We start from the raw sequence: 27,252 nt of genomic DNA, 5'->3' as shown, positions 1-27,252 counted from the left end.
GATGATAAATCCATCCCCACTAGCAGTAAAGCTACTCCCAGAATCCAAACGATCGGTGGGAGAATTGGCATCTTTCCATAGGAAGAGCAGCGAGTTATCCCCAACAATGGGGCGGGGAGGGAGATGAGTGCGAACCTTGGGCCTCTGTGGATTTTACTTCATTTTCAAATCATCTAAAAAAATTCATATGACTTTAAGGTGTGTCAAAGCGGGACCCCCTTTTTTGAGAGCGGAAGAGTAGCCGATGGGAAATGGCTTTTCCTCCGGATGGAAGAGGGAGGGCTCCCGGCAGACTCGGGAAGTCTTTGGGGGAAAGGGCCCTAGGTTAGACTCCCCTTCCAGGTCCCGCGCTTCTGCAAACGCCTGTCCTTGACCCCACCGCCTCATCCCCCTCTGCGAGTGTGACGGAGGAAAACACGAACCCCAGCCTCCTACCACCCAGTTCCCGCCACACTCTTGCAGGGCGCGGAGCACCGAGCAGGCGGGGAGGGCGCGGCGCACCGAGGGAAGGGCGCAGGGCCGGCGGCGGCCTCGCAGCGCGTCCACATGTGGCGGGGCCGGGGGAGGGGGGGCGCGGAGCCGAGGGGGAGGGTTTACATCTCGGCGAAGTTCCCGGATGGTCGCAGCCTCCCGGCGCTGAGCGCTTTTCCTTCCCGGTCGGCTCAGCCCTTCGGACCCTGGGAGAAGTTTCCCCCAAAAAATGCCCCGCGCGCCGCGGGGCCGTGGAGCCGCCCGGAGCTGCTGCGTGGTAAGGGACGCTCACTGCCACCGCTCTGGGCGCGGCCCGGGGTCCGGGGAATGCAGGGACGCCGCGAGGGTCTGGGCTCGACGGCGGGGTTCTGAAGCCGGGTTCGGCACCGGTGACGCGGGCGGGACAGCTCGGGATGCCGAGGCCGCGTCCCCTGCAGGCGGTGGGCGCAGGCGGGGCCTCGGGAGGGGCACGATCCCAGGCCCCGCGGCCCGCGCGTCCTGCCCACCGGGTCGATGGCCCGGGAGGAAGGGGCAGCGGACGGCCGTGACTCCGGACGCGGGCGCTGCCGCGCTGGGCGCGCTGCTGGTCTCAGTGGACTCGGGGCTGCCTGGAGGGGCTCGCGACCCGCTCCCGCAGAAGCCTCCTGCGCGGGGGCTTTGCGGCGATGCCCCGGGGGCGCATCTATATCCCCAGCTTGAGCGAGGGGGACTTTCGGGCAAACCGCCTGACACATCATACTCTGGCACTGCCTCGCTTTCCTGGTTGAAGGGAGCGTGCCCCTCCCACAAAAGGAGCTTTCCTCTCAAAGCTTCCAAATAGCCGATCGATGATCTGCATAGACGCGCGCAATAGTGGGCTGTGTTGTCCCTAGAGGCACGGCCAGTGCTGGTCAGCGCTTTTCGTCTGGGCCTCTTCGGACAGCTTCACTTCAGTCTTGCACCCCCGCCCTTTCTATTAACATACTTTTCTTGTTAAAGAAAGAACTGTTAAAAGTTGCAAGTGTAAGGAAAACCAGCGGATTTAGGAGTGACCCAGATCTTCGACTGACGGCTACACCTTGAACTCAGAGGTTAATAAAGGGTGTGTCTGTATAAGGAATGCCTGGTTAAGTCTCTGGCTCTGCCTATTTCCCAATGGACTATTACCCCCTAGGGTAAGCTCCAGGCTCCAGGCTTTATCTGAGTTCTTCAGAAGCTTTGCAGGTTGTCAGCTTTGAGTGGACTTAGTACCTTTTTCTGAAAATCGCTAGTCAGTTCTGTCCCCTGGGTCTTCGCTGGACACCACCGGGTTCCCCATTTCTCCTGCCTGGCATATGTAGCCTCAAACCCCAGGAAGTGCAGTGCAGCTGCAGAGCCAGGTACAGATCCCGCCCTTTATGCCACTTTTCCAAAGCCATTTCACAAAGACACTGCAGCTTCATTTTGGATCATTGGTAGGTTTTGCCTCCACAAAAAATGTCTATTTCTATAAGGGATAAAATAAATCCAAGAAATGTTCTATTTCAGTTTGTAAATCACCTTTAGACTTTGTAAAGTGAGAAAACTCTGCATAGGCTATCAGCACCGTGCATCTTAATCCCTTTTACAATGCTAAACAACACTGCACTTGTGTATCCATGCTCTCTGTATTTCCCTGCCTGTCATCTCCACAAGGTTGAGTTTCTCAGCAACCTGGAAGTGTTACAGTCTACAAATCCCCAAGTACCATTGAGAGCCCATTACCTGTTGACTAGAAGCCTGCTGACTAGGCTTTGCAGGTGTTCTAAAACAGCTGGTTAATGTTGGCTTACTTCCTGGGACCTACCCAGCCCCCACCACAACTTTTCTTCCAGAAAAGCAACTAATATTCTTTTAGATTGTGTGATGTAGAACAAAGAGACTGGAAAGCAAGATAAGATGAAATTTGGAACATTTAGAGAAGATGAATGTATTTCCAGCTGGAGGGATTCATGCTTTTGTTTGTTTTTTCAGTTCATAAATTGTCTTCTGTATGTTTAACCACCTTTTGGTCCCTATATAGGCATATCATGCAACTTGAGCCTACTTATCTCATTCAAAAATGGGGCTGGTAACCTTTGTTTCCTCTTGTCCCAGGGCATAAAGATCAAGTTGGACAATGGGGTGTGAAACAGCAAAAAGTAGCTTGACATAAAGGGCCATCTAGGCACTATCAGTGGGCAGCACTAAGACACAAGAGCAATGATGAGCTGAAAGGGGGTTGGCAGTGAAGAGAAGGTAGTACTCCAACATCCTTTAAATTTACTGTCTCAGATGCTCAGGCCACCACGAGCCTTCTTTTGTGGTTGGTATTTGGTACTAGGTCTGCATCACTGTCTTTGGTATTCCAAGGTGTTCTAACTATGGTTATAATTTTTGCAACATGTGGTTTCCACAACAGAACAAGGAGAACAAAGCTAAACAAATACAATTTTTTAATTTGTTGCTATAACCCCTTTATTTCCAAGCATCTGGGATCCTACCTCCCAGAGCTGTGGTCTTCCTGAGGCCTGTCCTCCAGTGTTGCCTACTAAATTCCTAATGATTTCCACACAGAGGTCTCTCTGCTGCTGTTTCCCAGCAAGCCACAATTATGCCGTGGTTCTTGAAGCTTTGGTAGGCACATTTATGCTTTGCTGGGACCTATAGATGTGAATGTGAATCAGGAAACAGTTGGAATAAAATCAATATTCACTGAGCTTTGAGGGTCCTTGCTAGAGGTCACAGCTATAGCGAAACTTCGCTCAGAAAAAGAAGGAGTTTGTTCCCGAATGTTTACCTTTGAATTACAGATGAGACTGGTTTCAAACAGCAGGAATGCAAAGCATAAGGTGAAAAAAAGATGCAGATCAAATTCAGAAAGTTTTAAGGAGAAAATTTCCCTCCAGCTGGAGGGAGTTAGTCTGTCATTAGTTTGTTCATTTAACAAATATTTATTGTTTGCTATGTGTCAGCCACAGGAAGATTAAAAATAGGTACATTTACATTGTATCTCACTGGTTCTGCTCCAGTTGAGGGACACTGCAGGTTTTCCTCCCCTGTGGCAGCCTCACTCAGCCTCATCGTATTGCCCAGCCCTAATATTTGTCCCCTGCAGGTATATGATCAGGTTGGAATAATTAACTCTGTCTCTTATATACTTTTGAATAATAAAAACTCTAGACTCAGCAAAGTCTCCAGAAGCAAAAAACAGTAGACTTTGATAACATTCAGTGAAAGAAGAACATATCTAAAATAAAGGAGAGACACAATTACCTAAGACCACATTAGCTGAATGATGTTGATAAACTTGGTTCACATTGTAAGAATATGCTACTTAAGTCTCAGTACATTTCTTCTGCTGTTGGTGTGGGCCTCTCCTGTGACTTGAAGTCCACTCTGTCCTGGATTATAGTCACATGTGTCTCCTCTTTAGATTGTAGACTCTTTTGAAATACTTTTTAAAAAAATTCATTTTTATACTATCTTGAAATAGATTTTTGATGAATAAGTGTTCAGTGGCTATTTATTTCTGTTACTCTGGAAGAGTTGAGGTGAGTGATTTTTTTCCTAAAGGCAAAGTAGATCATAGTTTTGCAGAAGAGCATTGGGTTTCTGAAGATGCTAGGATTTGAAATTCATCCTAAGAGGGTCCTTCTCCATCACTGATATGAGTATGCATATGCATAATTAACCTTAAATGTTTTTTATATCTTCTAAGTTGAAAAATAACAATGATTCTACAAATAAAGGAATAAGATCTTGTGTTCTTATAAGGAAGGGCAAAAATCATTATTGTAGAATCTAAAGAGTGATGCTTCCTGGTCTGCTACTTGCATCTCTTTCCCTTTCACATGAACGAGGATGGACTCTCCTGCCTGTGGATCTCACACCCTTGGTTTTGAGAAGAAGTGTACAACATGAGGAAGAAGGCTGAGTGAGATTGAAGGGGACCAGCCTCCCCTACTGCCACAGGCTCCTTTCTCTTTGGGGGATACCGGTTCTATTAGGGAAAGGGTATCTGTGGCAGCAATGAACTGGTGAATAAAATGGAAAATTCAGAGCCAACTAATTTTCTGGGCAAGTGAAGTTAATTATAAATTAAAGTAAAAGTTTATTTTTATGTTTTATTTTCTTACATAGATAATACATGCTCCTTTGCAATATACATTCACATATATTTACATGTATTTATATATGTGTGTATATATGAGCATGTGTGTATATATATATACATACACATACACACACACATACATATGGCTCTTAAACAGGCCTGCATTCTATAAATTAGGCCTGGGAGGGACTAAGGGAGAATCTGACCCTCTCTTGGAGTGATGCAATGGTAAGCTGTAGAATACATTATTAAATAATGGTCAGGGAATCCTGAGACTCCTTGTTCCCTAGCAAGATAGATTTTGAAAGCAATGAACCTTCAGACTTTGAAGATCTTGAGAAAACTTGTACCCTAGCTATTTACTTTGTGAGAATGTAAACAGTGAGATCAGTGTCCTGACCACAATAGTCCTGTGTTATGGGGATGGATAGTTAAATAATGGAGACAGTCAGATCAGCCTCCAGATATGAGAGAATGAAAATGCCTGGCTCTTAAACAGGCCTGCATGCTATAAGCGGCACACATATGTGTGTAGCATTAGGCTTACTGGGGTGGGACTTCAGGAAGGACCACAGAGATGGGTTGAGAAAGAAGTGGGTAGACGGTAAAAGAAGAAGACCGAGCCAGGTTTCAGAAGACAGGCTGCCGGACACTAAGGCAAGTGTCAGATGGTTCCAAAATTTCTCATTAGATTTTTCAGGGCCTAGAAAAAGGCAAAGTAGTTGAACAATTTAAAATCCTTTCTAAAAAGCAATAAAGCAGTTTACTTTAAGAAGGGCCTGTGCTTGTCTGCTACAGCCAGAATTTGATTGCCATGCAAAGTAAGAAAGAACCAAGAATGTCAGTTTAAATAATCTTGGATTTTGTGAGTAAAATTTCACCCTATTCTTTTTTCTGGTTTTACCATTTTTTTCTTTCTTTTTTAAAGCTTCACATTTTGTTTGAGACAAATGCAAAAATTACATTATTAAATTTGAAGCTTTGAGTAACATTTTATAAGCTTTCAGGACTAGAACTTCACTACTTAGACATCATAATCCCTCTTCCTTTAATCTTCCCTTTTTGATGAGGAACTGGGAGAAGGAGAAAAAAAAAATTTCACTTGGTTAATGAACTGTGAGGATAGTATTATGGTATTATTTTAATCATAAAATTCCTTTCTGTACAAAATTCTCTTACACATCATTTCCACTTGCTGTGATAAAACGTGTTGTTTCTTAGAGCTTGGCAGAAGTTGTTAACTACTGGGCCAGTGCTCAATATTTGTAGTTTAGAGCCTTTGCTTCCTTGTTTTTGCTGAAAATGTGACTCTATCACTTTTTAAAAATTATATTGTAGTTTCAAATGTGCTCATGTTACAAAAGTATTTATGTGTGTCCTAAAAATAAGACAATCACAATAGAAATATATTTTTTAAATGAATGATTTTTCTATCTCCCTCAAATTCCCTCAGGGTAATCAATATCATCAGTTCCACAGCTTGCTCTTTGCTTATGTAACTATAAACACACACACACACACACACACACACACACACACACCTCTTCTAGGGTTAAAAATAGAATTATACACACTAGGCTACATTTTTTTTTTTTTTTTGCTTTTGCTTTGCTAAGAACTGAACCCAGAGCCTTGCCCCATGCTAAGGAAGCACTGTACCACTGAGCCACACCCCCAGTCTCAGGCTACATTTTTGAAAAAACATAATAAAGCATCGGAGACATTCTCTCCAGATGAAAAAACTCTTTTATGTCATGGATGCTTAATATTCCTTAATTTACTTAATCATTCATATTATTTTAAGTTTTCTTCAATATGGTAGTTCTCAGAACACATTTGTATGTGTGTGTGTGTGTGTGTGTGTGAGAGAGAGAGAGAGAGAGAGAGAGATTATGCTAACATACAGAAGCTTTTATTTCTGTCTGTCGGGTCCCCAAAGTACTATTCCAAAAGTTGTAGTAATTCAAGTCTCACTAACACTATTTGAAAATATATGTTTCCTCACATTCTTGCCAGCATGCTTCATTTTAGAAGTATAAACTTTCTAATCTCTTTTTCCTGTTTTCTTTCAGATGATTTCTTTAGGGAGCACTTGTCATGATTTCTACCTTTTTAAGGAAATTCACTCATTTGATTCATTTACATGCTGTCTTTTGGTTAATTTTGCTAATGTGCATATGATTTGTTTTCTAGAACTAGAAAAGAAAAACTTGTGCCTAAGCTCACAGAGCTTAATTGTCCTGCATTGAAATGAAACAAAACACTTGATTTGTATTTATAATAAAGTAAATATAGACATTTCAATCCCAATTTTCCCCTTCTAAAAGGATATTATTTATATTTCTTAGGAAATATAAATGTTTTAATGGGAAGAGCAGAAACTTAACAAAATACAAAGATAGGAAATTTTAAAAGAGTTCTAAGCCTGCAGAGCTAATTGGCTTTCCCTCCTGAATCCAAAAGTCTAAAGACAAAAGTTCTTTGAGAGTTTTAAGTTCTGCTGAATTACATAAAGAAGAAAAAGTGAATCACAGCAGATAGGAATTTAAACCTGGACTGCTGTCCACATCCCCTGCCCTTGTTGCTCCTGCTTATTTTTCTGGGAGGTGAGACTAGATTCTACTTCTCCTGCCCTTGTAGTTGCTGAGTTCATTATAAAATTATTTGTACATAACTTCAGCAGTACATTGGCTAATCAGAAACAGCTGTACAACTGGAGTCGTTTATATGAACAGAATAACTAAATCAATCAGCAAAATTTCTTGTGTTCGAGTGGGTCAGGCCAACATTGTGTAGCCCAGAATAATAACAGTGCTTTGTAACTAACCTGACACAGATGGTAAAAAGATTGTGTTTGGGCAGCAGAAGTTGAAACTGAGAATTAAGAATCCCTGTGAGTCCTTGATAGCTGCCATAATAGTGGGACTTTATTTTTAATGTCCGTGTTTAAAAGGCTAGAAGGATTCATAAAGGGACATTCTGCTTTAAAAAAAAGCATATTCCCCAAGGGCCGTGTTCCCTGAATGAGGCTGACTTGTCCCCCTGAAAGAGAAGTCTGTACATTCTGCCAAGCTGCCAGGGCTGGAGCGAACCAAGGGCCGAGTGCTGGGAAGTGCCAGGATGAGGCGGGCAGTGACGCATCTGGCTGAAGGGAGCTGCGCCAAACCCAGGAAGAGACACAGGGTCCCAAGTGAGACTGAGGCTGAGGGCCTGAAATGGTGCAGTGGGAGGAATTCCTCAGATGACATATCCTCACACAGAGTGTTGAAAGCCCCCAGAAGCTGAGCGAGTTCCCAGAATGTGGCCCTTGGTCTTGTGGCGCCAAGCAGCCAAAGTTCACAGAGACTCTGGGACTGTAGGACAGGGGGTCTGATGAAACAGCAAAATCTCCAGACCCCAAAACACACGCGTGACCCTTTCCCAAGGGACCCTGAACTCTCCCCTGCTTAAAACTGCAGGCCACTCTCAAGGCCAGAAATGTTCCTACCTCTGATAGCCGGAGTCCTAAGCCTGGGTTGGTCCTGATGTGGCACTAACCTTGGGAGGCAGCACTATCATGCTTAGCCAGCAAGTGGCGCGATGAAGGAAGATGCCACCTGCAGGAGACCAGACACCGTTTTCTCTTGCTGCAGACAAAGTTTTGGCACTAGGATTTTTAAAAATTTGCATCTTCTTGGGGCCCCATGTGCTGATGCCTGAAGGCAGATGGCCCCTCTGCTTGCCCTCACTGCCCTGGTTCTGGATGCCCGCCAGTCCTCAGAGATAGTGTATACCCTTGAGACTTAAGTCACTTTTAAATTAAGACATGATTATCAACTGATTCATTTGCTTAATTCCTTTCACATGGCATCCTCTGCCGAAGGCAAAGTGGTAAAGTGAAAAGGGCCATAGGCTTGGGACTCTGCACTCGTGTTCCAGCCCCAGCTTTGTGGCCCAGGAGTCAAATGACTTTGATAACACTTTCACACTCTGAAGAAGTAGAGGAGAGAAATCTGCAGTACATAACTTCAGCAGGGATGGGGAGAAGACAGAGACTCAGGTGTCTGTGACGCCAGAGATGGGACAGACCATTAACACCTGAGCAAGGGCTGTCTGAACAACCCCAGAGTTAACATTGTACTTATCAACCAGAGATCTGATGAGCCTGAAGTTTTCTTTGCCTGTTTTTGACTAAGTTTTTAATAAATAATGGAGATGAGTTTATGTCTCATCTGTCTAAAATAGTATATGCGTAATGCATAAAGATCAAATTATATTTTAGCAAATGTAACAAGAGTGCTGAGTTTATACTGAATCCCATTGTATACTTGCTGAAGAAAGGATGTTAGCTGAATCCCTGAACTCTTCCTATTACATTGAGGGCTTTTAATAATATTACTTGTAGGGATGAGTTTTGAGCCAGATGCTGCCCGGGTTAAGCCTGGAAGATTTTTTTTACTTACATGTAATAAAAATCATACTACCTCACTCTATGCCTATGCACATCCTTTATATTCACCGTTATTCTGTATTAGTGCACACAAATGTGCAACCCTGCAACCTCCTGTCTTCACTATGTACCACATGCAGATTCCTGTGCACACACACACATAGACATATACACATGCCACCCAATGGTTTACCCCTTTTAAGGAGCATTTCAGATCTAACCAGGGAGCACCAATTCCAAACTCCCTTGGAAGAGACTGTGTATTGCTGTAGTTCTCTTTGCCTCAGTCTTTGCTGCTGCTTAGAATGCAGAAGTCATTCATTGCTCATGCATGAGCACTTTGTACAGTCCTAGACAAAGCACCACCTGGAGGTGACTATTAAGTGTGTGCTGGAAGATGTTCACTAATGATGGTGATGCTGATTCCTGGGAGTGGACAAAAACACCCACATGAGGCAGAGCCATTGAGGGTGCTGCTCCACTGTTGGTTGGTGACTGTGGCCAGTACTGATTGAGTCTCTTGCTTGTAATTCCTCTGGTCTGAAGAACAACACGTTGCTGTTTGGGCTCAGCTCAGACCATCTTGGATGGCAGCCAACCAGAAGGAACTGTGCACTGCTTTTGCGCCTCAAGATTGGTGCTAGCATGACAGGGCCTCCAGTTGTGCACAGAAAGATCCTGGACCAACACACTGGTATGTGGTGCCCCTGTCGATCCTGCCTTAAAGGGAGGCTAGACAAGTTTGTCTGCCTTGGGACTGATGCCCTACAGAGGCGAGTCACCATTCATGACAAAGAGCAAATGCTTTTCAAGTTCCAGCTCATATGCCCAAGAGTGCAGAGTAGAATCCTAGAAGCCTTCCTTATGCTCCCTGTTAGCCAGGGCCGATTAACACAGAGTGACAGGAAAAGGAAGGAGGTTCCTGGTACAGAGAGAGCACAGAGGTAGCAGTGAAATAAGGGAAAGATCCAGTGCTTCTGAGCTGTAGGGAGAGGCCCATCAGTGGGACAAGGGGCGAAGAGACAGGATTCTGATCTTCTTCCACAGGGGTGGAAAGGCCCCTGCTAGGGAGGTTGCTGGGTGGGGCCCAGGAAGTGCCAGGAGCTAGTGAGCTAGACTAAGCTGTGGCCTGCCTTTAGAAACAGCTCATCAGGAAGCACAGAGAAGAGGATGCCCATCTCATGCTTACTCTGCCTGTTCTTCAGGATGCTCCCTGGGAAGGACTTCACCTCCTCTTTTTGAAAAATTCCTGCCATCCTAATATCTTAGTTTACATGTTATGTCCTCTGAAACCTTCCCAGCCCTTTCCAGCATACTGATTTCTTTAATGGTGTGTTGAGTAGCTGTCTGTCCTTCAGATTGTGATCCTGCTGGGTAGCGCAGAATTGCAACTTTTCGCCCTTTTTCTCCACAGTGCCAAGCACAATGCTGGGCATAGACAAGGTGCCTAATAGATACTAGCTAAGTGTGTGTTCTTCTGGAGCAATCATCTGGGTTGGGTTTGGTTTTAATGGTTTATTAGCTACTATAAGAACTCTGGGATACTGAGCTATTTGAAACTGCTGACAATAATTAAACAGGTCCAGGAATAAAACATGTCTTCATTTATATTGGAAGTCAGTGCAACTGTGAAATTAATTTATTAATTTTTTTCTTATTAAGAATGTATCAATAACATAAAATGTCTATACTGAAGTTGGCTGTCTCCTAATTTCTAGTCTGAGTCTCATTCAACAGTACCTTGACAAGTTTACAGAAATCAGTGGTGAATTAGTCCTATTCAGATTTCCAGTAATTACTTTGGGGGGAAGTCATGATAATACAGTAATCACATTATTTGTTATGTACTAGGTAGTGTTCTGAGTGCTCTAAATTAAGTCCTCCATCCACACAACCCCCACGAGGCAGGCACTATTAGTATGTCCATTTATGGGTGAGGAATTTGAGGTCAATCAAATGCCCTTTTTTACTCAGCAAACTTGGCAGGGTGGGGATTCAGTCCAGGCTGATGGCTTCAACCCAGTCTGAGCCATGAGGCTCTCTTCTCTTTCCAGGAAGAGATGTTCAATTGTAAAGGGCCTAAATGGCCCGTGTTTCTTTAAGGTAGCCGGCTGACCACTAACAGGATGTTCTGGGACTATGACCTGGACTTTCTATCTGTTGTCCCACACGCTTCGAGGTTAGGCCCACCAACCCACTGTAAAAAACACAGCCAGATGAGATGGAGCCCAGCGGCTGAATCATGAGCTCCTTGGCAGTGTTTTTGGACTGGCATTAACTCTCCTATAGATCATCCATGTTAACACTTGGCACCCATCACAGACATACATTCTGAATACCTGCTAGGACTTCAGTGGTCCCTAAGCAGAAAAAAATCTTCCTGGAGCATCACAAGTGCTGCCTAAGGTTGATGTCATCAACTAGTTTCACATTATGTTTTAGAGAATAAATTAATAACATCAGCTACATTCAGCTGGTAAGGAAGGAATATTCAACAAAAAATGTAGAACATCTTTTTGTTTTGTTTTGTTTTGTTTTCATTAAAAAATATAACATCCTATAATGTTAGAGCTAGGAAGCCACGTGAAGACCATTTTGTCATTTGGCAGGTGAAGAAACAACCCCAGAGAAGTCAGATGACATGCCTAAGGCCAGTAGCCCGTTGGTTGCAGAGTTGAGACAAGAACACCATCCTGTTGAGTTCCAGTTCAATTATCTTCCCCCCTGCCGAAGATTGTTTAAAATAGTCTACAAATGATTTTCCTTAAATTACAGGTGAAACAGAAGATCTTTTCCTTTACTAGGTAGGACCAAGGTTAACATTTCCTTAAAGATGAGAGAGCTGGGTGCAATGGCACATGCCTGTCATCCCTGTGGTTTGCAAGGCTGAGACAGGAGGATTGCAAGTTCGAGGCCAGCCTCAGCAATTCAGCAAGGCCTTAAGCAACTTAATGAAACCCTGTCTTAAAAAAAAAAGTGGGGGGTGGCTGGGGATTTAACTCTGTGGTAAAGTACCCCTGGGTTAAATCTCTAGTACACCCCCCCCATAAAAAATGCAACTGGAATCAAAACACAGCACAGGCGGGGAACAAGGCAGTATTCAAAGTTGTAGCCACGCCATGGGGTTGGCACTGCTAGACAGTTACAGGTACAAGTTGGACAGCACAGACCTGTCACTAGCATGCTGTGGCTTAAGTCGTTGTTTTGAAAGTGAGGGAGTCAAACTAGCTCTGTATACAGCAGAGGTAGTGAGGGGGCCGAGAGAAGAGGGAAAGGGCCGCTTCCTTTCCATAAAGATAACTGTATCTCAGAACCCTGCTGCCAAGAGCAGTTTTAGGCAGCTCGGACTCAGCAAACTGTGGCCAAACTAGGCCTGGGGTCAGAGAAGCCAGGGGGCTGTGTGCCCTTGCTGAGCTGCTGGGATAGAGAGCTTTAAGCCCCTCCTGGAAGAGGCTTGGACAACCTGTGGAGGCCTCCCCTCCCTTTCTGTGCTCCACCTCACCCAGCACACCGGTCAGGACCAAGACTGCCCCCTGTGGGCTCAGAATCGCTGGATGACTACAGACCACCTTTGTATCTGCACAACAGTGGTCCAGGGATCCTCACAAGCAAGAATGGGGAGGAGGTCAGCTCTTCATCAGATAAGACAGAAGCCCAGGGCCCACCTCTGAGCTAGACCACTTCAGAACAGCTGGAGCAGGAGTGGGGGTATCACTGGTCTGTAGCTGATTTCAGCACTGATCTTATAAGATCTCCACACAGGAAGAACATTTTTGGGGAATTGAAACTGTAAGGCCAGAGAAGATATTTGAAGGAAATTCTCCACAGCTCCTATAGAGCTCCATCCATATTTCCTCAGGTGGGAAATATGTCATTCCCTCCCTCCCTCAGGCTCTGCAGCACTGTGAGTCCTCCTGGGGACTCCACTGCTGGCAGTTTATCTGGTCATTTTTACAAACCCACGGAAGGATCAAGTAAAAAGCTCATAAGAGCAGACTAAACAAAGCCACCTCTATTCTTCAGCCTGATCTGGTGTGGGGTCCAACCTCAAATCCATGAGTTGTTGTTCTTGGTTCAAAGGAAATGATCTTTCTCTTTCTCCCTCTTTCTCTCTTTTTTCCTGATACAGCCATGACTATCCTAGAATTAAACAAGAAACTCTTGGCAGATCTAGAATTCAAATTAGTAGTTTTGATTCCTACATCTGGCCTCCCGGACTTGTCCTTGACTAGGGTTTTGGTCCTGCCTTTGAGTGTGCTGAAGCCAGGGCCCCAGGCATGCACAGGCTACTGTCCTAGACCTGTATAGTCCAGAAAGTGGCTTCAGCTTTTTCTCTTGAGTGTCAAGGAGTATGGAGAGGACTTCAGGGGGCCCAGACCAGGCTGGCTTCCTTCCACCTTCTTCTGAACTTACTGCCCCAGCTCTAGTAAACTCCCTTGAAACCATTATTTGTTATTGGCTTGCTCGCTTTGAGGAACCAGGAGCAAAATGTGCTGTAACTGACCCTGTTGCATAACAGGGACTTCCTCCTTCTTTTCCCATGAGGTAAACCAAAAGGGCCCAAGGCAGAAAAACTAGGAATAAATTCAGTTCCGATTTTGGGACCTCAAGCAAGGAACCTTGCACTGTGTAGATTTCTGAGGCTGGGGAAAGAGTAGATGGATGTCCCTTCAATTCTCAAACTATTTTCAAAAGAGAATGTAAATTTAAGAGTCTAGAAGTGGTTTACAGTTTAAACAACAACAGAAAAGAACATGGTCAAGGTATAGCCCCATTCCTACACTGGAATGACAGACACGAAGGGGAACAGTATCTGGGCAATATCTAGAAAGGAATCTCCTGTGAGCAGAGCCCAACACATGAAGAAGCATGGTCTAAACCAGTATTTTGAAATCTTTTTTGATATGACCATCAGACACACATTCTTCCTTGAAGAAAGATGATAGAAACTAAAACAACATTTTATAAAACAACTCTGTGAAATGCAACATATCTTCTATTTTTTTTCTTTTTTTAAGCTAGTTGAAACCACCTAAAATAGTTTGATGGCCAAAGAAAGGGGAACTTTCAGTTTGAAAAATACTGATTTAAACAGAAATGTGTAAGGTGTGTAGAAACCAGTGTCGTCGTAGCTCTGGTTGATGGAGATCCGGTGATACAGGCTTTGAGGTCCTGGAAGAGGTTTCCTTCTTTCTGTCAATCACTAAAAGCTGGTGTAGTGGTTGTGATGGAGAGGTGGAGAGGGTGGAGATGATGGTTGATGGAGTGAGCCTTAATTCTGCTCAGAAAAGAAACATTTGCTTTGTCCTAACACAAGTAACGCATAACCCCTGTGTATAGTCCGTGGTTGCCCATAGTCCACTGGGTGAGGTGTGGAATGATTACTATGGTATTATATGTGAAGATAGTGTGGTTTATGGTGAAATAGGGGCATAAACAGAGTGATATGGGGAACCTGAGGCCCCTTCACTGAGTTCTCTAAAAGAAGGAACCATGTTGGAAGATATGAACAGTGTTAGAGTCCTACTTCTGGGTCACATAGAAACATTCAGTGAATGTTTATTCAAGACCATGTCTGGCTGGGTTGTGGCTCAGAGGTGGAGTACATGCCTGGCATGTGTGAGGCCCTGAGTTCCATTCCCAGCAAACACATACACACACACACACACACACACACACGTTACCTATTTATTGCTTTGCAACTAGGCCTGTAATAATCCTAATTATTGATGGTGATATTGTTAATAAAGCATTATTCAAAGGGCATTTTAACACACTTGATGCACAATGTAGCATACGATGGGAGAAGACAGATAAGGCAGACCCAGAAAAACTTGGGTTATATAGCAGACCTGCCAAACCCCATCTGGGTTTCAGGTCTTCTGCCTAGGAAGCCTTTAAAAAGTTGAGGTTTGTCTGGTTTTACTTATAGGTTTGCCTTGGGATGGTGTGCTTTGGCTCTCTGCTTGGAGATGAGAAGTTAGTGGTACAGGGTGAGCCTGACCCTTGTAACCTAGGGGACAGAGAGGGCATTCTGACCGTCCACTGCTGCTTAATTGGAATTGTGCTGTTTCCCCTCTTGGATCAGCAGTACAAGATAATGGTGTTCCAGCTTCAGGCACTCCTAGTTTCTGCATGGTAGGTTTCTGTAGGGAAGAGAGTGCTGCCTGGATCTTAAATGAAGTCTTTGTTCCAAGCCCAGGACCACCCCAGCACTGTAGGGGCATTGAGGCTGGGGCACTGAGGTTTAGGGGCCCTGGAGACTTTGGTGCAGCCGCAGCACAGAGTGAATAGGAGCCCTTCTGCACCCTCAGAGGCAGCCTTCCCAGAAGCACACTGCTCAGATGGTCCTGCCCCAGTGCCGCCCTCAGCCCACGCCTGGAGCCCCAGACCCCAGCTTGGCATCCTGCTGTGACACTAAATTAGCTACAGGCCTTTCTTCAAGCTGTTCTAGTGGTGTGTGTGGTGGTGGGAGTGGGGAGGGTCCAGGGGTTTCAGGGAGGAGACAATGCATGATTTGAGGCTGGAACCAGGGGCCCATATTCCTCCTCCAGCTCTCTCCCTGTCTGAGTCGCCAAGGAGTGTGGCCCTCACTTTCCTCATCCACAAACTGGGGCTTTTAGGGATGCACCCTCTGATCTCATTGCTCAGAGGGCCTGCAGCTCTTTCTCTGGCCTGAGAGATGTTTTCTGGCAGGAAGGAGAGGCTGCCCAGAGCTTCCTTCTCAGGCAGCCAGTGAGGACATTCTTTCCTGTGCCCGCATATGGAAGCAATTTCTAGATTATCCAAGGCACTTGTGCTGCTGAGCTCACCCGAAACAGAGGAGCTCGGTGGTGGTAAGTGGAAAAAGAGGAAAAAAAAAAAACCAAAAAACCCTGCATGCGTTTTCCTGTGTTTTCTTCCACGGTGACTTTCATGCGCGGAGTCGCTTGCACAGTCTGTTTTCTATGCTCAGTCAGGGTGTGCCAGTGGGTTTGGGTATTTCACACACAAAAAAAATTCCTGATAAACAAAGTGAATATTGAACTAACTGCTTCTCCCCAGAGGCCAAAGCCTGGGGGGCTGGGGCGACCATGGATTCCTGAGTTTTGTTCCCACATTTACCGTAATCTTTTTCTCTGGTCTGTTAAAATGAGGATTGTTAATGGCTAGCTGCAAGGCCCTCTATAAAGTTGAATTGGGAAACATGAGCCAAGCTTTGGAGGGGAAAATGTTTTATTAGTTCCTTCTCTGCGAAACAAACATTTTACTAAACGAAAAGTCCCCTTCCGAACTCCTGGGGTGGGGGTGTTGCTAGTGGGTGCCCTGCAACTCTTGTGAACTGAAGCATCAGAGCATTTACTCCCAAGAGCAGGTCAGGAGAGACCGCTCCCAGAGCACAGTTTGGCCCACAGAGCCTCAGCTGTCGCCCTGGCCCCTGGAAGTGGTCCTGCAGACCTTGCCTGTTTCCTCTCACACTCTCTTCTCTCCTGACCTTAATTCCTGGGGAGGGGGATTACTGAAAAGGACATGTTTATTGTGAAACGGTTCTAGTTCCCCTTTCAGTCTGTCTCTCACTTCTCTATTTCCCAATCCCCTACTGATGGTAAAATTTAAAAATTAATTTTGTAAAGCAGAGATGTTTTTCCTAGAAATGAAATCTGGGTAATTAAGAATCTATAAATGTTTTACCAACACTTGTTAAGGGTATCGAATTAAATGTTCTTATAAAGATGCAAGGTATTACTTCAACTTTTTGGAAAAAATTCTCAAAATCAAGACAGTAGGCTGATGGGCACCAAAAGACTCTTAGCAGGGACCACATTCTTTGTTTTGCTTCTGGGTCTCCAGTGCAAAGGTTTCTGGTCCAGGCAGTCTTCTTACTCCACTCGGAGAAAGCATGTTTACAATTGGCTGGCTTTGTCCCGGGGTTGCTGCCCTGGAGGGCTAGAAATCAAACATGACATGAAGACAGAAGCACTTATCAGAACCCCACGTGACTGGTCCCCTATTTCAGGACACTTCGATTAGCTGTGCTTGGCTTCAGACATGGTTGTGTCACGGGAGAAGACACGTCTCCAAAGGGTTCAAGAAGTTTCCAGAAAGAAGGGGGAACTTGACTCAGGACCAGCAGGGTTCTTGGCACAGATGATGGAAAAGAATTTCAGCATGGGCAGTCACAGGCATAGACAGAGGGTTATTCAGGAAAGTAGATACACATTCAAAGGAGAATGGGGGCAATCTCAAGAGGAGAGAGACAGACAGCAACTCGTTGGTGTGGGGGGTTGCTAGGGACGGTTGCTAGGGTCTGGACTATAGGTGGGGCCAGGGTGAAGCTACACAATTTCATGCCAGTTTTCCCTGTGCTTGCTCATTGCCCTCAAGTTACCAGGACTCCGGGCCAAGGATCAGAAGTAGCAGTTGTTCCTGGGTACTTTCCATATTTCAGTGGTTTATGGACAGTTCCTTTGAAACTCAGTATCTTTCCCTTTATTCCCAAATTCCTATCTCAGTTGTAATTCTATACATAGATATTCCCATTCTGTAGAACCATAATCAGAAGTGTTTATTTTGAGCCCCATCTCTGTGGGGCTGTGTGCTAGATTCTCTCCAGTGCTAATCAGAGACAGTCCAGTCCATTTGCTTCCTGTTCTCTCCAGGATAATAATCCAAAGCACCATCCTGGAGACAAGTTGCAGAACCTAGGCCCTTCCTGCTGCTGACTGACAGGAGGATTCCCTCTGGTGGGGCAGGTGCGCTCTGGACCAGGGCACTGCAGCTCCCTTCTGTGAAAGGAAAGAAGATTCATCTATTCTCTACCTCCAGGGATTCTCCTCTTCTCCAGGGCAAATGATTTCCTGCTTCTTGGCTTTGAGGTGGCCACAATCACCCACTGACCCACAGCGTTGAACCCAGTGCTGCAGGGCAGTCGCTCTCATGCTAGCTCACTCATCTGCAGCCTGCATTTGCTTCCTGTTTATTTGACAGGCATTTGATGAATGCTCACTCATGAGGCTTGCTTAAGGCAAGGTCCTGTCTCCATGGAGTCTACGTTCTACAAGGGAGAAACATAGACAGTGAACCAGCAACAAATTATGACTTAGGTAAATTAAGGGAGTGATAAGGATTATGAGAAAAGCTGACCAGATGATGGGATGGACAACCATGGGGATACAGTTGGAGATGCAGCTGTCTAGGAAAGGCCATCTGAGGAAGTGTCTGGAGAGTTGAGATATGAGTGACAAGGGGCCTGACATGTGGTATCTGGGAAAGCATGTGCCAGCAGAGGGAATGCCAAGTGCAAAGGCCATGAGATGAGAACAAGCTGGACAAGTCCCAGAAAAAGGTGAGAGAGGCGAGGGACCAAGGCAGAAGTGTAGCAAGGGCAGGTGCCCTCTGCAGACTGCTCCAACGGGAGTAACCTGTGGGGTCATGTGCTTTGGTGTCGGCACTTTTAATAAAAGCACTCTTGCTTCAGTCTCACCCTGCCCAGCTCGGACTGCCTCCTCACCCTTACTCATACCTGTGTGCTCAGTCAGGTAGCCCCTCACCTCTGACTGCCAGGCTCTGGCCCTCCCATTCCAGCTGCCCCTTCAGTTTCCTTTTGCAGCCCCAGTCATGGAGTTGGGATTTAAATGATGGGCAAATCAGTTTGCTATGAGCTGTGCTGCAGCCTAAGACCGAGAAGAGAGGGAGATTTGTGGTTCTGGGGATTGAACCAAGGGCCTCATGCATGCTAAGCAAGCAGTCTACCATTGCCCCACATCCCTAGCCCCCAGAAGAACATTCTTACTAGGCTGAGAGACTGGACAGGCTTCTCACCCATCTTGACTTCAATTCAATGCCTATTCTTGTTCAGGTGCTTCCCAGCTCTGAGATTAGTGACATGATTGTAATAACAGCACTTGCTCTTTGCTGGGCTTTACTTGGTTTTTTTCACTCATCTCTCTCTCTCTCTCTCTCTCTCTCTCTCTCTCTCTCTCTCTCTCTCTGTTTTCTCTCTCTCTCTCTCTCTCTCTCTCTCTCTCTATATATATATATATATATATATAAAATTTATTTATTTATTGGTATTGGGGATCAAAACCAGGGATGCTATACCATTGAATTATACCCCCAATTCTTTTAATTTTTGAGACAGGGTTTCGCTAAGTTGCCCAGGCTATTCTCTACATTGTGTTCCTCCTTCCTTGGCCTCCCAAGTAGCTGGGATTATAGTCATGTGCCATCGCACCTGGCTGCATTCATTCCTCCTAATGCTCAAGATTGCCACTATCGTTATCCTAATTTTAAAATGGAGGAAACTTAAGCACAAAGGGGTTAAGGAACCAGAATTTGCATCTAGAGCACGGCTGAGCATTCAGGGCATTCTGATCCTTTTCACTCCCACACTCTGTCTACTGCTATCTTCACAGCAAGAGTAGCTTTGTTGTCCCACCCCCAGCAGTTCTGAACTGGGTCCCTTTTCCAGATTGCTCAGCTAGCATGCAACCCTCATCAGGGACACTGAGTCCTCCCTGGTGACATACTCTGCTCCAGGTAGGAGCAAAGTGTCATAATATCCCAGGCAAATCCAATAGGTTCACCATTGGGTTGGTATTTCCCATGTCAGCTAAACCCATGCTGACTGTTCTCCAGGTTGAGCCCAACAATCCTGTTCTGGTCCAGATGTGAAAACCTCTGCCCCAGGAATACCCAATACATGCTGTATAGCTGCCGGAATAAACTAGTAGCTATTACTGCTAGAGCACTTATTATGTACCTCCATCTCTTTTTATAAAGTTTAGAACCATGGAGCAGGTAAATGGCAGAACTGGGATTTGAAGGCAGGCAGTCTGGCTTCAGAGCGACAATTGAGAGCCTACTCCTGTACTCTTTTATATTGAAGAAGAATTCTACCCTCTGTGGCTTCCACATGGTCGTCTGGGTTTTAATCCTTGTTGGCACAGAATGGTCTAAGTTTATTAGCACAGGACTGCTCTGTAAGTACTTGAAGACAACGATCATATCTTTCTTCATTCCAAAACACTTTGCCAAGCTGTCAGGGAGCAGTTCTACCCTGGATCTCTCCTTTCCTCCCAGAAAAGCACAAAGAGTACTTTATAATTTACCATCCATATCCAGATATTTGTGAGAGGCAACAGAGCCTCATTAGTAATCATGCTGGGACAATGAGCGTAAATGGCAACTGTCCTGGGCAAACCAGGATGTGGTTCACCCTGCCCTCAGGCCATGGTGGAACTGAATTCTTTTTTTTTTTTTTATATTTATTTTTTAGTTTTAGGTGGACACAATATCTTTATTTTATTTTTATGTGGTGCTGAAAATCAAACCCAGTGCCTCACGCATGCCAGGCGAGCGCGCTACCACTTGAGCCACATCCCCAGCCCCTGGAACTGACTTCTGAAGCCTGCATTCCAGTGGACTGTCGGAAAGTTGACCTTACTATACACAGACACATTATGGATGGGAAATCATCAGATTTTAGGAATTTGCCATTAGTCAAACTAGCACAGGAGGAAAATGCTAGATATAAGATCGAGTCCCACAACTGCTAATGTGACATGGGGTGAATCACCTCCTACTCTGAGTTCTCAGCTTCCTCATCTGTATATGGGAGGTGGTTAATCTGAAAGTCCCATCCAGTTCTAAGACTCTGACCCTGTATCAGCTCTCCCTAAACAAGCAGTGGTCTGCATTCTTACTTGGAAGCCACAGACAGGAACTTGAGATTTTCAACCTCTTTTCTGTCAGTTTAGCAATACTTTTACCATTATTTGCCAAACCCCAGAGGTAGGTTTTAGTGTGCCAGCCAGATCCACCTCCCCCCATCCATCCAGCATTTTTTCAAGATGTTGGTGAAATTGTTCCAAGCACTAAGTATCTTCTTTAAATAATGCTTTTCCTTGAGATATTCATGGATTTTTTTTTGATATACAAACAGGAAATAAACTGAGCCTTCATTGAAAGTACTTCTTGACTTAGTGAGAAATGTATTTCTCACTTTCTTATTCCCCAAACAGCAAGAAATAATTTCAGAGTGGTTTCACATAATTTACCTCAAAAGATCCTCACAGTGGCCGTGTAAAGTGGCATTATCACTGTTTTCCAGAGGTGGAAACTGTCTCAAGGAGTGGAATAAGTTGTCCAAGGACACACAGCCGATGAGTGGAGGGACCGCAGTTCAGGTTTGTGTCTGTGGAACCCTTACCCAGTAGATATTGTACTGGACTTGTAGTTTTCAGTTTGTGATTTTTGTAAGCCGAGAGCTTCCTTTCTCAGAAGCAAAGCTTCTCTGGATGCCTTGGAGGGTGTGCTTGCCTTTCGTGGTGCTTGTGCCAGTTGCATGGGCACAGTCTTTTACCTCCTTCTCTCTTCTTCTGCCGAATCCCACTCCCATCTGTACCATAAATGGAATCTGCCATTACTTGCCAGCCTTCTGGCTCCAGAGTGGCCATCGACCCATTCATCCACCCACCTAATAAACACATATTAAATACTTCTAAATAAAATCATATGAGAAGGCTCAGCCAAGTGACCAGCACATGAGGAGAGTAAAGTGCCCATCCCTGCTGTCTAAAAAGCACAATGCCTCTTCATTTCCCTGTGTCTGAGGTGATTGGCTACCAAGAGCATGTCTCTATGCCAGCCTTTCCTCTTCCCTAGAAGGTGAAAATTGGATGCTTGGTTCATTTTCACTGCCTGTGTATCCTGTCCTCTCCCTGTAGCCTCAGGGCTCTATCTGAAGTGACTCTGAAAGAAGGGGAAGAAAATGAATACTGTTTTCCATTCTCAGGCATTGCTGGGTCCCAGGGGCAGCCAGGTGCCATCTATTCAAATAGCACCCTTATCTAGGAGGGGACAATAAATGGAAAATACTTCCCAGCTTTACAGGCTTGCTTTTGCCCTCTGCCCCAGTGAACAGCGTTTATATCCAGTCTCTCCAGTGATCAGAACATTAGCATTAATGCTAGATGTTCTGTTTCTCTCACTTGGTGTCTGGAGCTTTGCAAACACTGGGAAACACTAGAGCTACCAGATCCTTCCTAAATGCACTTCTTTACTCTAAACAAGCTTTATTATATTAATTTTTATAATTAGAGTTTTAAGAGAGACTTGATCATCCTAAAAAATACATGATAATTTTACCTACAGGAGATCATTTTGAATTTCAAGCTATTAGAAATTGTGCTTGGCATTTAGTTTTCTGTTTTTTTTTTTAATTAAAAAAAAAAAAACTTGGATACTTTGCTTAGGCCATAGTCTTATATAACAATCCTTTTTCTTTCTGAAAAAGCAGCAACAATTAGAAGTAGCACCAAACCAGTATAAATTTAGCAGTCTTTGTGCTCATTTTGCAGATGAACATGCTAATGTAAATGTCTAGGATTGGAAGTTTTACAAATAATCTAGCCATAACCTAGACTCTCTAATAGTGTACATTGGCTATCTCCATAGCACATCAATATAATTTTCTGATATATGTAAATGATTAAATGCCTGGGTGAAAGGCATTGGGTAGTTGTTTATTATACTTTAACTGGACCACTGACAAGTCATTAAGCTGTGTGTGTAAAAGCTGGCCATTATGTTCTTTTGGGGACCATAGATTCTCCACAGCAAATTGGATATTTAGTACGTAGTCCAACTAAGCTAGGAGCCACACACTGTCCTTGTCCCTCCTGAGCACTGCAGCCTCTGTTGCTGGTGGAGAGAGGAAGTTTAAGAGCCAGGGTTGAGGCAGGGGCCTGGGATTTTAAGTGGTTTCCATTTGTGCTTTAAATTCTCATGCTATCCTGGGTTGGACTCCTTAACTTTCATGTCAGACCTGAGATCTATTATTAAAAAGAAAAAGAGTAGGAAAATCTTTGCATTGGAAAATGTCTTAAAACCCAAGAAAAATGTGATTTACTGTAAAGGAAAGTGGTAATATGAGTTCCTCTAATCCCTTTCAGTTTTATTGCTGTATTCTTTTGGATCTATTTCTGATAAATGTTTCTTAGAAACATTGACTTGTCTTTGCTTGAAATTCATTCTGAATAATAATTTCACATTCCCTTTTATTCATAGGCTTAGTGTGTTATAGTTACATATTGCTGTGTAACAAACCACACCAGAATGTAGTGGCTGAATACATCAGTCATTTTAATTGCTGACAGTTCTGTTTTATGGGTTGGGCTCCGTTGGCAGCTCCTCTGCTGTTCTGGCCTGTGATTGTATTCAGTTGGTAGGTTAGCTGGGGCAGGACTCTGTTGGGAAGCAGAGGTGACTTTTCTCTTTTCCATGTAGAGCCAAGGATCACAAAATTAGAAGTAGAGGAATATCACATCTGTAGACTTCTAGTAGTTAAATCAAGTCACAAGTGCAGCTCAAATTCAAGGGGTGGGGACCACACATGACGTGAATACCTGAAGGCATGGTTCACTGGGGGCCACCACTGGAACAGACAACCACACAGTCATTATTCAATCAGCTGATATGAATTGGGGGCATTTATCTTGTGCTAGGCAATGGTGAACAAGTAATCCATGGTCCCTGCCAAGGACAGCTGATGTGGACACCAAGTTGAATGTCTTTGAGTTTAGCAATCCACTGCAAACCTTTTTCAGGCTCATGTATGGTGAGCTCCTTATATGCTTCTTAACCTCTACTTGGCTTCTATGCCTCTCTCACATACTTGGTTCCTTTCTGCTTCTTCCTTCCCTCACTTAGAGAAGTGAGGAGTGACCAGGACTAAGCGGGAATGTCCCAAGGCAGTGGTGATGGAGAGTCACAGATTCTGGGGTCAGTGGGTTGCAGAAAGCAGCTCAGGTCACAGGGTTGAAGAGTCCAGAGGTGAGAGGATTTGGGGGAAAATCGAAAGTGGGAAAAAGAAATAAAAAACAAGTCAGAAGAAAGTTGAGAAATGATTGGAGACATAATCAAGGCACGATAAATGAGTCAGCTGAGAGGAAAAAAAGGACAGATAAGAAAAGGCCAAGAGAAAAATGTGGTTCCACAAGTTCTGACCTCTATCATGGAAGACTCTAGAATCTTGTTCTGTTATATCTCCCTCGTGTATCAGCATTCTAAAAGTTAGAGATGTTAAATAAGGCTTTATTTCTAAAGGCCCCAGTGGGTAGACCAGGGACCTTCAGATAAGCTTTCTTGTTATATGAAAAGGAAACAAGGGGCTGGAGTTGTGACTCAGTGGCAGAGCGCTTGCCTCACATGTGTAGGCACTGGGTTCTATCCTCAGCACTACATAGAAATAAATAAATAAACAAAATAAAGGTATTGCGTCCATCTACAACTAAATTCACACACACACACACACATATGGAGACAAACAGCTATTACAGTAAGATAAACTCTCATTATTTTTGTGAAAAAGAGAATTTTATGAAAAGAAAGGGACATAAAAACAGTTAAAATGAATTAAAAAGAATGAGCAGAATACTTTGTTGTCTATTCCCAAATGATCTGACAGAGAAATATCTGTAGCCTCAGAGAATGGAGAGGGAGCATGTCCCCATGATCAATTTTTAATAAACATAAATGGTATAATAAATTATGCATGAAGGAATGGAATAAAGCATTAAACAATGAAGGATAAATAATTTAAATGATTAAAAATTGCCTCTGTCATATGTTTGATGTATGAGAACTCTATTTGAATTTTCTCTTCAAGGAAATGCAGCAGGGTTTTTAAAGGGACTTTTTCAAAACAGGCTTGTTAAAGGGAGAATCATGTCTGCCAGGAGAGGTTGCTGAGCACAGAAATGTGCTACTTCCATGTTCCTTTATCTTGCACTTTCTCTGATACATGGGAGAAGTATCTCCTGGTGGGAGGTATTCTATCAGGTAGCCAGTGGTATAGTCTCACTGTCTCCTTTCGGATATTTAGAGGAACTGTCATGGGTCAATTTTTTTAAATAATCTTAGACTTTCAGGATTCCTAGGTAAGAGGCACTGTCCTTGAAGTCCACTACCTCAGATAAACTTCTGTTTTTATTCCCAAATTAGAGAATCTGGGTGGGTTACAGAGAAGTCCTAACAAAGACATGTCTCCCTATCGTTGACCTCTCACCTTCGGGGTGCCACATTTTATCAAAGCACCATGTTATAGTATGCAGTGGTTAAGAGAATAGTTACCGAGATCGGTGAACCTAATCTCTGCCATTTATTGGCTTTGTGACCTTTGTCAGTTAATTCAACCTCCTCAAAACTCAGCTTTCTTATTTGTAAAATGGGTCCAAGTAATGCACATCCTAGAGGACTTCTGAGCATGAAATAAGACACAAATGACAACTACTTAGCTCAGTGGAACAGAGCAGCTTTTCCATTTTCATTATTGCTAGGTGCATTGGTGAATGCCTGTAATCCCATAGACTCAGGGGGCTGAGGCAGGATAATCACAAATTCCAGGCCAGCCTCAGCAACTTAGCAAGGCTCTAAGCAACGTAGTGAGACCTTGTCTCAGAATAAAAAAAGAAAAGGCATGGAGATATAGTTCAGTGGTAAAGGGCCCTGGGTTTAATTCCCAGAACTGCCCCCCACCACACACACACACCCTATGTACAAAAGTTTATTATTAGTTACAGAATTATATATTGAGTGTTTATTTCCAGACTCAGAAGAGTGCACAGTAGACCAGTAGAACCAAGGAAAAACACCATAAATCAAGGAAATACTCACCACCTAATGTAAATTAAAAAATCATAAGCAATAGAGCCAATTTTGGAAAATGCAGTGTTTTTAAAAACCTGACTTCAAATATCTTAAGGCAGAGTCATAGCTCTCCAGTTAACTCTAATCCCCAGTATTTCCATTATCTTACTCCAGCCTGCCTTTATTCCTTTTCCCACTTAGCAGGTAGGAGCTTGAGTTTGCTACCTTTAGCAGAATGGTTAGCTCTAGAAGTTAAATATTTTTAATAAGTGTCCTAGCTCCTCAAATGCTTTAATATGTTGAGAATCTGCTCTGTTCTAGGCACTGAACTAAGCAGTTTCCATTTGTGTTTTACTTTATGTTCAATAATCCTTTGGGATGAGACCCATCTTACAACAAAGGCATCTAATTGCTATGTAACTTTAACGGAGATAGAGAAAAATCTGAATAATCTTAGTACAATTAAAGGGCCAAAGATAACAATGGATTTTCTACCAGTTGTTTCCTTTGTCGTTATTCTAAATTAATATTTACCTAACATCCATGTAGGATTTCTGCTGCCCTGGGACTGTGGCCCATTATCATTCAGAAGTGATTATCTAGAAATACAGTTGTAGCCAATTTGTTGTTGATATTCTATAAGCGCACATGATTATCAATAAAAGTTAAAATTCAAAATGTTGGTGTACCTGACAATAGGAAACTGAAGACTCACTGCAGATATTTTAAAATATGACTGTAAATATGTTGACTCTTCCCAGAGAGGTGGGTCTAATTCTCATGTTTATCTTTTATTGAAAAATCTAACAGTGATATGGCACATTTTGTTGGGACCAGGTAGTTTTCACAGTCAAGATCTTAAAAACACGATGGTGTGTAATATGATGACTATCCAAAGTACTTGAATCTGGTGATGGAGAGGGTTATGATTACTTTGATCAATCACGTACAGCAGTAGTGACCCAAGACATACCTAATGAGTGTGAAATAAGATATAAATGGCAATTGCTTAGCTAGTTCATGGAACAGAGCAGATTCTCAATAATATTTATTACTACCCAATCTTATTATTTTCTATCTATATTGAATATACATTTTTCAGTCTCAGAGAGGATTGTGACTTCCCAGGCTAGGTGATGAAAGGTCATACTTCTGCCTGTTCATTGGAAACACTCACATTTAGAAACTTGAGCCCCCATATAAGAAGTCCATTAACATGCCAGAAGGCTCTCATGCATTCTGGCTGACAAATTTGGTGGAGCCCAGTCTTTAACTTTCTAAGCCTTGTGCCATATAAATGAAGAAGTCCAATTGGAAGTAGATTCTCCAGCCCCAGTGTTCTAGCCCCTACTTCCTCAGGTGATCCCAAACCAAGATATTATGGAACAGAGAATAGCTGTCTCCACTGTGCCATTTCTGAAGACTTGACCCACAGAATCCATGAGAGCAGTGAAATGATGGTGGTTTTATGCAGCTAAATTTAGGGTTATTTGTACATAGCAATAGATTACTGGAGCACTCGCCCAATAAGGTTGCCTTGCTCTGGAGTTTGGATAGTCACCATATAGCACACCATTGTGTTTCTGAGATCTTGACTATAAAAACTAAATATGCCATATCACTGTTAGTT

The 27,252-nt window shown here is 43.8% G+C and overlaps 1 protein-coding gene across 1 annotated transcript in view; it reads left to right on the top strand.

Annotated features, from left to right (window-relative positions):
- The first annotated feature begins 594 nt into the window (after window positions 1–594).
- Wipf1 (WAS/WASL interacting protein family member 1) overlaps window positions 595–27,252 on the top strand; it is a 122,935-nt gene continuing 96,277 nt past the window's right edge. The window contains exon 1 of the mRNA XM_046447208.2: window positions 595–748. The gene's annotated coding sequence lies outside the window, so the exon portion shown is untranslated. The remainder of the gene's footprint in view (window positions 749–27,252) is intronic.

The sequence above is a fragment of the Marmota monax genome, unplaced genomic scaffold (assembly GCF_021218885.2).
Source record: "Marmota monax isolate L192 unplaced genomic scaffold, Marmota_monax_Labrador192_F-V1.1 WCK01_AAM20220418_F8-fsc00007, whole genome shotgun sequence".
NCBI lineage: Eukaryota > Metazoa > Chordata > Mammalia > Rodentia > Sciuridae > Marmota > Marmota monax.
Note: the sequence above shows the minus strand (reverse complement) of the source record. Positions and strands in the feature narration are given on the sequence as shown.